This window comes from Diorhabda carinulata, chromosome 2, assembly GCF_026250575.1.
Source record: "Diorhabda carinulata isolate Delta chromosome 2, icDioCari1.1, whole genome shotgun sequence".
Lineage (NCBI taxonomy): Eukaryota > Metazoa > Arthropoda > Insecta > Coleoptera > Chrysomelidae > Diorhabda > Diorhabda carinulata.
Window position 1 is genome coordinate 13859922 of NC_079461.1, and position 12279 is coordinate 13872200.

Sequence of the window (12279 nt, forward strand, 5' to 3'; positions counted from 1 at the left end):
TCATATTGGTTGAGTATTGCTTTTCTATTAGTTCAAAGAACCTATACTTGAACTTAATATTCACCGCTGATATCATAGTTATTATGACACTCAACATATTTATTCATCAACGGGTAAGACTGGGCATCACGTATTCCCATTATACTCTACAATATGGTTCATAGAATAGACTCTATATTCCAATATCATCATTATCACTTATGACCGTCTCTATTTCATATATTTATCTCTAACAATCACACTGTATTTATCAAAATTTGATCAATTAAAAATATAAAATGGAATATGACAATGTTAATCCCATTCTATATTATTCACCCAAACAACCTTTCATCAGGCTCTCCCAATTCCTTCCTGTTAAATTTATTTCATTCCAGATTTTTAACCTTTTATTCAGTTTATTCAATATCAACGAAGTGAACGAAGTGTACAATTCTAGTAGCTTACTTACCTAGTCCTTATTGAATCAATAGGCTTTTCATAAGCTTTCCATTGGTAAGAGAGAAAGGAAAAACGAAGTTTAAATAATAATCATTAGTGTCAATAAGTATACAACTCAATATACAAATATAAAATATTGAGGATAATCGAATAATGATTTTAACTACTCCTAGTATACACTATACACCTTTAGATTATGTTTATTAACGATATAATAAGTTGAAATTGACTGATTAAGCTCTGATCAATAAATAATGTGGAATAATGTTTTTTTTTTAAGAAAAAAGGCTCACAACGAATTTTTGCTATTTGATTTCGTTCCGGTAATGTAATAGATTATAAAAGAAGTGACGGCTATCACAGAATTACACCTATTTTTTAATCTAAGCAACACAGTTTTCAGATTTCAACATACTGTGCTTACTACAATATGAATGGATTGAAAAATTGAATTCTCGGTTGAAATGTGTTGTTTTCTCTATCATATTTATTCATTTGTAAATAACGAAACCATATTGAACGCAATATCGAACAAGAAATTGTTTCTTAACTTAAAATAAATTTACCGCACTGAATGTATTTCATTTCAGAAGGTATATATATATTTATATATATATATATATATATATATATATATATATATATATATAAATATATATATATATATATTTTATTCAGAAATTATGTTAGTGCTAATGATATGAAGAGTTTGGGCTATTTATACGAAAACTGTAATATATGTTTAAAAATTACAGACTTGTATAGCTTCCTATCAAATGAAACATTTATGTTCAAATTTTGGAAAATGTGTGTTTTGTTTTTGAACTTAAATATTCCAAAACAACCATTTCTAATAATTGAAATTTATATCTGATGATGATACCACAAATTTACTAAAACTTACTTTGGTTCAAAGAGTAGACAGGTAGAGGAAGAATTCGAATAATTTCTGAGTTTTATTGAATTTCCATAATGAAGTGGGAGGTCGATAACAAATTAATTTTCACAAAAACTACAATAAATAAAGCAGAATTCACTACTATGTGACAATACGTGAACAAAGTAATAATCAAAATATTTGAAGAAAAGCGTAGCAAGCCGAATGCTCGAAGGAAAAAATGAAATTCAATTATTGTTAGTTCTGCACGCTTAGTCTAGTAATGTTAGACATTACTATCCCTCCTAAATAATAGTTACCGTTTCTCAAAATAGGCGATTACGTTGCGATCGTCTGTCTCGTCTTTCTATCCAGTAACTATATTGGGTAGTCAACTTATTCCAAGGACAATTGGTCCGTTGTCCTAATGGACAATCGTTTCCATTTTATTCAAATATGGTCGCTTTTTTGCCATTTATCCGCTATCAATAAATGATGCGTAGCATTGTCCTATTATTATGTCACCTTGTTGAAGATAGTCTATAAATTCCATGACTATCCCAAAAAATGCTTTGCATCAATTTTCCGATGCAATCGTCATTGTAATCCAATATGTCGATTGTTTTTCATTTTAGGAGTGTGGTGGTGGATCCAGTTATGAATTGTTACAAAAATTGGACTTATTTTGCTTAAACCACGTCTTCGATCAGTATATGACAAATTCTTTTTTTATGTGTCGATAACCTCTTCTATCTTTCCTCCCCTAATCTGACGGAAGTCTAGTACCATCAATGTTTGTAAGTTCAGCTGATACGGCCACAATAGGAATAAATAGTCCACATTTTTAGAGTGATTCAAAAACCAATAATTAATGACAGATTGATAATGAATTTTGAAGTTGAAGTCTCAAATTTTCCAGACAACTCTCATAGATTGGAGAATATTGGTATAAAAGATTCTTTTTATCATTCTAATGATAGCTGAATATTCTTATCAGTGTAATTCGGACGACTAGGATTTAGTTTTAATTTTTACTGATGAGTTTAATGAAAAAAATGTACTCCAATCAAGTATAAAGCCTATAGAATATGCAAACGTAAGAAGGAATTTTTCCCGACCTAACTATTTGGTTCCTAGGTGTACACAAGTATTTTGGTCTTAGTTATTTTCACTTAATTGTTCATTCTATAAATTAAGCAAAAAATAAGTGCCGTTTTATTGCAAACACAATGATATAGGATTGCCCGCAACAAGCCTGTCCTGAATGACGGTGGTCGAAAACTGATGTCAAAGTTTACCTGCTTTTCACGCCTTTAGGGGTGTGATTACACAGAAGAATTTTACAATAGAGGGAAAATGAAACCGTTCACAATATTTTCTCAGAATAAAAAGTATCAAACCATTTTTACATCGTTAACTGATGAAGCCAATGTTATAAATGATGAAAAAACAAATGTTGTTCAAGAGTTTACAAACAAAATTTATGACGTAAATAACAGAATAAATGACGCAAGAAATCGAATTTATATAAGAAATTATGCAAGAAGACTAGGAACAGTCTTTAAAAAAACAATAAAGAGTTTTGACTAAAATACTATACCGCCATGCTGGATACCCCTCCAGCCTAAAAACTGCGGTTGGAATTTAGATGATTATTCAAAATCAACAGAATTTATTGGGGACCTAACGCCTTTGACAGTACAAGACATTATCTCAATCTACCTAAATCCTTAATGAAAATTTTACCATGGATGAATCAAAAATAGAATAATAATTATGAATTACAAGTTCTTTTTTATTAATGTAATATTCATATTTATAATGTACTTCAATAAAATTTTTGTACTGAATAAAACATCCTTGGTTTTATTTTTATTTTTATTTTCCAATTTGATATTTTTATACTTTCTTGAAAAAATACTGAATTTCCAAGCAAGTACACATCACTTTCTGATTTTTAATCATGGAAAAAATTATACACTCTAATGCAGCACTTAGAATACGAGTTATATTTTCAAATTATTATACTAATCTCTATATTAACTTTCAAATCAATGACATTAGAGTTAGCAGCTGCTTGACAATTTTTTAATTTTTTTAGGAAATAAATTTTTTACGAAAAATTTTTTATTTTCTAAATGTCAATTCGTTCTTTTCAGTTTCTTGGTCAAAATTTATTTGTTAAAAAGTTATTAAAATTATAAAATTCTACTTAATTGATTTTCGTTTCAAATTATCATATACGATATTACTTTCGTATGTATACTACCATTTATTCCAAAATATTGCTGTTTAATAGTATATCGCTATCATTTTCTATTGCATTAGCTACTTATATATATACACTTCATTATATTCTGCGGTTGCGCCGTGTGCTAATAAAACTCTGTCTTCTTCTATCGCACGAGATATTTGTCTCGGATCTCTTTGTCGCAATTTCCCAGTCCCTGTGAAATTTTATTTTTTAAAATTTGACAACCATTATCAGGACAGTTTTTTTGAGGACAACCCTATATCATTGTGTTCGCAATAAAATAACTCTTATTTTTATGTGTAATTTATAAAATAAACAAGTAAGTGAAAGTAACTAAGACCAAAATACCTGTTTACACCTGGCAATTCAATAGTTAAGGCAAAAACAATATAGATAATCCTACGTTTGCATATTCTATAGGCTTTGTAATTATATTGGTGTACAATTTTCTTATTAAAGTTATCCGTAGAAATTAAAAAAAAATGATTTTTCATTTTTTAATTAATTATAGCCTGCCCAGGATTTTTTAGGCAGCCCATTAGTTCTAAAATTATTATAATCCAGATGGGTGAGGGTCGATTTTACTTCTAGATAAGTCTATACAAGCATGATTCCACATAATGAATAGCGCTTTTCTCAATGATACCAAGTTTCGTAAATTCTGTTCAGATGTTAAGAGATTTAAGCTCTTTATAGAAAAATAGCCCCAGTAATTGATTTAAATAAATATCTCAAACAGTATTTTTACTAATTTTTTACTAGATGGATTTCAGTATTGAGAAAAATTAAAAATTTAACAGTGTAGTTAAACTGCTTGAAGATGGTCTTGAAAATATCAAATTACTTTTCGCATTTTTGATTGTCTTATGTTAGTATTGAAGTTTTCCTTAAAACGATTTTTTTCCGAGATCGTTATCTAATTACCCGGTATAGTTTCCCCCTATCATTAGGACGAGTTTGCCATTTCAACAGTGCATTGAATTCTGTTGATATGAGTAGGGACTACTTTGTGAAAGATTGATATAGTGTTACTCTATTTCGAGAAATAAGTGTAATTCTTTAATAGGCATAACTTTTGCATGCTGGGTGAACTTCATTTATAATTGTATTACATTATGGTAATCAGAGCATATTGAAAAAAATAGTTTTTTATCGATTTATTGTTTTTTTTATAAAAGCACTTTCTCCCTTACTTCTTATTGCATAAACCTGTCCAGTCAAATAACTAATTACTATATTGTTAATGTTGTCTAAAACCAGAATATCTGGCGCGATTCTAATAGTGTGGTTTACACGGTATAATTTAATATTGTATCGAGTAGTAATAGATAATGAATAATATAGATAAAACATATTCAATTACTGTTATGAAGGGTGTAAGTAAGTCTCTATTAGTTTGAAAAAGCTATGAAAAATATATAGGTACATTTATCTTCGTACGAAATCAGCAACACAAGCTTCACTATTCCGGATCAGAATTTTTGTAAGATCTAATTACGTAATATGTTTCCTCGAATAATACAAGACGTACTATTAGAAAAAAGTAATAAATTATTGAGTTCACAAAGTTTCAAAATCATATGAAAATTAAGCAATGATAAAATCCATGTAATCTAGGCTACTCCGAAAATCTGCTACATTCTGGGCTCTTTCTCCCATTCTACATATCGTAAAAGCAAGTGACTTGTTAGTTGTCTAAGATATAGTACAGTTTCTTAAACCTTTTGATATATTAATGTTTCTAAATATTCTTGATATTAGGTCTCTTCTGTTTGAAAATAAATTTTTTTTCAATAATTTATGAAGTACTGATAGAATATTGTCTTCAGTCTTTATCAAAACATTTCGAAAATTAATTCTGGTTAATTCCTGGTTAATGCCTCAATGAATATTGAATTACAACTCCTCTGAAGAGCATGATGTCAGTCGATCCTTTAGCCGATATTTAAATTCCGAATGGCTTCTCACAATTGCAAGGTGGGTTTGTAATTATTGACTAGTTTCGACGTCATTAAGTCTCATCAGAGCAATTTAACAACCCTAGATTGGGCTTGAAACCCGAACTGAAAACAACGTCAAAGAGCGTCGCTATATGGTACATGTAGTTAAACATTTCCCAGCGAACACTGAATGGCACCATCCTCACTTCCAACTGCGAACAACTGGTCAGGTAGAAATCTAGCGTAGTCGTCGATAATATGGATTCTGATGTTTTTGCCGTTCTTCAAAGGAGAAAACAACTACTTTCCTGGTTAATGCCTCGACAAATATTGAAATACAATTACTCTGTAATCTATATTATCGATACCAATTCTTCAGGTGCTCAATTTATTTTGTAGTTAACCTTGATTGTATCGTTTTCGACGAATGAACAAGATCGAATAACCACCCTATCTCCACCCTTCTCTTGATAATGGCTCCAAAGCGGGAGCCAAAAAGTCGGGAATTTTCAATCTATAGGTAAATATGAGGAAAAAATTTGGTATAATAAAACTTCTAAAACGCTTCTTAAACGATAGAACAACATTGTTAAATGTAATTACTTACTTGTTACTTACACATTTTTGTTTCATTTTCATTTCATTTTCATTTTTGTTTTGATTTTCATTCAGTAAAATAATGATATTTTCAGCTTGTCTAAAATTTTTATTGAGGTTGTGAACATCATTCTCTTCAGAATTAAATTTTCTGTGAGTTTTATTTGAAAGTTTTATACATTGTTGATGTTGAGTTTTTTGTATTTTACGTAAAAACTATTACAATTACATATCTCATTACATATCTGAGACCTATTGTATTCAAATTTTCAGGTCAAAATACGTATGGACCAATCAAATTTGCATGACATTTTCAGACCCGAGACATTGAATAGGGCTTCCTATTATTTGTGGACCAGGTAAACAAAAACCAATACATTGGAGCATGCAGCAAATTTTGGAAATTGTGAACTCTTCATTAAACTAAAAATCCAAGTTTTCGTGGAGTATTCTTCCATCATCAGGGAAACTACAATATAAGTGGAGAGGTAAATAAAAAATTCAAACCATGTATATCTCATGTTTGTCAATTATATAATATTGAAGTAGACTCACGTTCAATTTGAAGATGGATTTCTAGGTTTTTTCTTAACGAAGTAAGCCATGGCAAAAGATTGAGGAGTAAGTAAAAAATAAGTAAAAAATATTTAAAACATGCAATTGTAAATTATTCAATCATTAATTAATACACATTCACAAAACATCATACAAGTATAATATTTACCGATCTATCTCTAGTTCGGGATGGAGAGCAAATGACCGGCCTGAAATTATTAGTCGACAATAGACCATCTCTTGGGTGATTTATGATATCAAATCAATACCTCTTGAGGAAGTTAATGACTTCGAGCAGGTACAAGAGAGATTGGACATGCGGTATAATCACGAACATCTAGAAGAGCTGATGAGCTGAAGACATAATATGACGAAACCCATTAAGAGTAACGAGTGATCTAAAGAATTTATTTTAATATATTAGAGTTTGTTCGTGACTTGTTTAGTGTGTAGTTATTTTATAAATAATATATAAATAAGTAAGATAACACCGTATGTATGAATTCATCCCACCGTTTTGTGAATAAGAATTGTTTAAATATATGAGAAGAAAATTTCATTAGGAGAATGATCCTTGCTAAAATATGATTCGTCAATGAGAGGATGGAAATCATCAACCTACCTGTAAAGTAGTGTTAAGATTTTTACCAGTAATTGAGGAATATTGGGGCCAGTTATTACGAGAACGTCAGTAGCTGAGGTATTGGAGAAATTCCATTACAGTCCATCTGGAGATCAACTTGCAGTGAAGAAAACCCTTCGGCAAAACCGTGTGAGATTTTATCGGATGAACAGTTTTGACTATGGGAGAAATTGGTGTGAGAAATATTTGACTTGTGCTACGAGTAATGGACCATACCGCAAAAGGCACCTATGAAATAGTAGGAAGCTCTTTAGGATTTACACGAACCCGAAATAAGAGGTCACAACTATCGCGGAGGCGTTGGTAAAAATTTTTATAATCCGGAATGATGTGCCCACAGTGATTAAGGAAGAGGAGAAGTTTCATGTGATCAAATATACCTGCGACAAGCTGGGAATGGAGGAGATCCGGACAATCGCATATATCCGCAATAAGATGAAATGGCCGAGAGAAGGATGTGATCTAATTGATGAGTAGAACGGACGATTTTTACGAGGTGGTTGGAACAAATCAAGTTGTCAGCGACAGAATAAAAAAAACGATACGACACGGAAGCTGCAGAAGGCGGAGTTAACGAAGGGGGCAAAGTTTGGTTACACAATCCGACGAGAGTAAGAGGATTTTCTTTAAAATCGCACAAATTTTGAAAAAGCTCTCTCAAGAAGAGCATTAATAACACAACATAAATACTAAAGACGAAATTATCATACTTGGAGATCTTAATGCACGGATCGGGAACGATGTAATACCAGGCGTAAAGCAAAAGTTTAATGAGGCCATAATTAAAGAAAACGGCAAAGCACTAATGAACTTCTGCGCTAGAAATGAAGTGAGGATCAAAAATACGTACTTTCCACATAAAGACCAACACAAATACACTTTCAATAACAATCGAGGCCAGTGATCGATGATAGACTTCATACTCACAAATCGAGTAATAACACCCGCACAAGTACTCGACGCAGAGCACTAACATCCGCTAACCTGGGGACTGATCACAATCTTGTTCTTGACAAGATACTACTAAAACGTCCACAACAAAAGAGAAAACACCCACAGTCCATCGAAAAGTACAATCTGGAGTCTCTAACAAAGGAGAGCACAAAACTCCTCTACAAGAGCAGGATTACTAATAAATTACAAGAGATAAATTTGAAACCAGAATGGGAAGTAGAAAAGAGCTGGCAAAGTACTGCGAAATGCATCAAAGAAGCAGCAGAGGAAGCGATTGGAAAGCGTAAAATTAATGTAAACGCGACAAACCACACCAAACCATGGTTTTGACAAGAGGTAAAAGAACTCTCTTAATCAAAAAGGATATGTTACTTAACATAAAAAAGCGTACCGTCGGAAGAAACCCACGCAGAATAAGTCCAAGTAAGAAACAGAGTAAACGCAAGAATAAGGTCAATCAAAAGAGCACTTTGGGCTAATGTTATAGCGACATGGACCACGACCTGTATGGTGCACAAAGGAAAGTGTGGAAAATGCTTCGGAACAAAAAAAAACAAGTTAACGAGTTCGTGCAGACCAAAGGAGTACCAATAAAGACATGGCAACAGCATTATAAAGAGCTTTACGATGCTGAGGAAATGCCGAATATAAACGAATACGAAACAGATATAAGTGATACGGTAGCTGATGACGAGGTGGAAGCAAAACTCAAGAAACTGAAAAACAGAAAATCATCCGAACCGGACGGCATCCCAAACGAGCTTTTAAAATATGGAGGCCCCGAACTTGCAAGGAAACTAGCGCCACTATTTGACAAAATCTTAAACAAAACGGAAACACCAGACGAATGGCATAACAGCATCATCATACCTGTATTCAAGAAAGGACTAAAAACCTGCCAAGAAAACTATAAAGGAATAACTCACTTGAATACGGTAACAGTTGCTTTCTTAGAGCGCTACGAGAAGGTCGCACGTACGGATACAAGGACTATTGTATAATCGGTCACTGTTTAATTAGAAAACACACCGGTAAACGCATGGTCACCTACTGCGATTCAAACTCTCGCTGACAAAGAAAGTCGTCATATTAGCGTGTACCGTTGCAAAAATGCCCCTTTCGGGGCTTAGTTGCTCCACCTATCTGCCCTTTTCGGGGCTTTTTTTATAATGAAATAAACCCTTTCGGGGGTAAGTGTTTCAAGAACCAACGTGAGTCCTAGGATCAGCCAGTTTCAGGTAAATATTATTTTCATTTTCATAAAACACTAACAGGCAATCAAAAGGATCAGGAATTCTTTAACCGGTGAGGAAACTCCCTCCGGCAGTGAGTCCGCTGTCGGCTTTGATAGCCAACTCTCTTGTCAGGTACTAACAAAGGAATTCAATTTTCGAAATCCTTATTCCTTATTCTCACTTGATCTCGACTCTTATTTAACTTATTTCCCTTTCAAAATGCCCCGAGTAGCCCGTTCCCCTATACAGACCCGAAGCAAACCCGTATCCACCGTCGACGAATTCCCACCACTCCCGACCAACCCCAATTCTCTTCCTAAGGAGAAAACCTTCGCAGAATGGTCGCACAACTCTCGCGGTGCAGTCCACATCAATTTAGTCAATTTCGTAATGCCGTAGATTATATCCAACGTAAATCACTGGAGAATAGCAGAAGCTCATCACCAGCACCATCTGCAGATTCCTATGCATCTAGGGTCTCGCAGAAATCAGCCAGCTCTAAATCCCAGCAGGTTGATTATACCCGACTAGGCGCGATCCCCAAAACCAATATTCCCCCTCTAATTTCCAAGTCAATCTCAATACCTCAAAAGCCAAAAAAAATTATCCAAAATACCACTAAACCCCAAGCACCAACTCAAACCCAGACCCCCAGAACTCACCAACAATTCCAAACCATCACCCAACAACAACCTCAATCTCACACCTCCGCTCAATGTCCTCCACTTCAAACACTCAATCTGAGAAACCTCCCAAAAAAATATACCTCACAGAGAGAGCTCTACAATCTCCTCAATACGCAAGAGCTATTGAGGGGACAAATGAGCTTTCTCAAAGCTAACCCCAATGGAACCGCCCTCCTCAAAATTCCTTCCACGTTTCCTCACGAAACGTTGGCAAGGAAAATCCGTTACGCCATAGGCGACGAGAAAATCGTCGTTATCCCGATAAACTCTCCCCAACGAGTCCAAAGACCCCTAACTACTAAAACCAGAAAAACTACCTTCTCCCTGGTCTGCAAGAATGTAGACCAATCTTATACCGAAGAAGAGTTCCTGGAGATCCTCTCTATACTAAAATTCCCCGTCATGAAAACTTGGAAGATCATAGCTAGATCCACAAATAAACCCACATCCATGTTTCGAATCATTACAGATTCCGAAACTGCCTACCATCACGCCCTATCCAAGGGTATAAACTTCCACGGGCTTTCGCACTAATGCGAAGCCTCAAATTCAAACACCATACCCGCAGTCCCCAAATATTGCAACCGTTGTTCATCTACCGGCCACTCCGCAGACACCTGCAATGCCAAACCCATTTGTCCAACCTGTGGTGCTTCTGGTCACAAGCCAGAAAAATGCCCAAAAGCTAACTCCCCTACTTGTAAAAATTGTGGTGGACCTCACCCCGCCTTCCACCCCCGCTGCCCGAAAAGGATAGAAACTCCAAAAGCCCACCAGGATACAGCCCCAGTCACCCAGGAAAAACCTCAAACCCCTTATACATGTCTACTGACACTAAAATCCTAATTGAAATCTTGGCAACAACAATAATGAATGCCATCCCCACTTCTCGGGCGCTAGTAGCCGAAACGCTACAACGCCTTATTCCCCCTTTTTATGGTTATAATTGTACCGTAACCAGCGGCGTGGGTAACCGCATTCATTTCGCTTTCACCCAAAAACCAAACACTTCCCACTGAAAAAGTGTAGGTTTAGCCCTAGCAACACCATTTATGTCAATACTGACATAACCCCCATTCCAAGCCGCGTAAATGACCTCCAAGCCTTCTAATTGATTCGATCCATCGAATCAAGTAATTCCGTTGCGAAAGAGACCCTCCTCATCCTTCCTTAATTTCCTCGATAGTAGCTCCCATATCAATCGGATAAATTCCTACCCCCAACACACACCCTCACTGTCATTCATCGTAGGAGTTGCAGGTTTTCTGCGGTTTCCCTGCAACCTGGAGAACCGATTCTCCAGACAAATGTCCGATGATAGGGAATAATACAGCCGCAGCTGTACCCGCCCACCCCCAATTAGATTAAGAAAAAACAAAAAATAAACAAAAAAATATATAAAAAAAAACCCTCAAAAAAAAATAAATAAATAAAAAAAAATTCTTGGACAAAAAAAAATAACTACACTGCTAGAAGCAGCCGAGCAAGCACTTCCCAACAAAATATCCACAAACCCCGCCCTGCAGAGGAGAAAATTCCTATATCAGGGCCGAAGCAAATCATACCCAAATTACCAAAAAAAAAACCTTCCTCCCAAATTCTTCCCAACGAATCTCTCTCTCTCTCTCTCTCTCTCTCTCTTAAATACAGTAAAATTTTCATGAATATTCTCAAGGACAAACTGGAAACACAAATTAAGAATGCTGAAGAACACAGGGCTTTACAAAGGGGCGGCCAATAACAGATGCAGTGTTCATAATAAAACAAATAAAAGAAAAGGCTACAGAGTAAAACATGCCAGCGTATATCTGCTTCATTGACCTAACAAAGGCGTTTGATAGGGTCCGGTTGGGAGACATTTTGCATATATGGATGGAAAATAAGGCACCAGCAAACATAACGAAGATAATCCCTAACCTAAATAACAATAACGTAACAAAGGTCAAGGTAGGAGATCAATTCACTGAAAATATCCCAACACCGGGAGGTATTAGACAGGGTGACAGTCTAAGTCCCTTCTTGTTTAATCTCCTTATGGATAAAATTATAAACAAAATAACATGTCTCAACCTCGGATACAAAATGGGCAACAAAAGA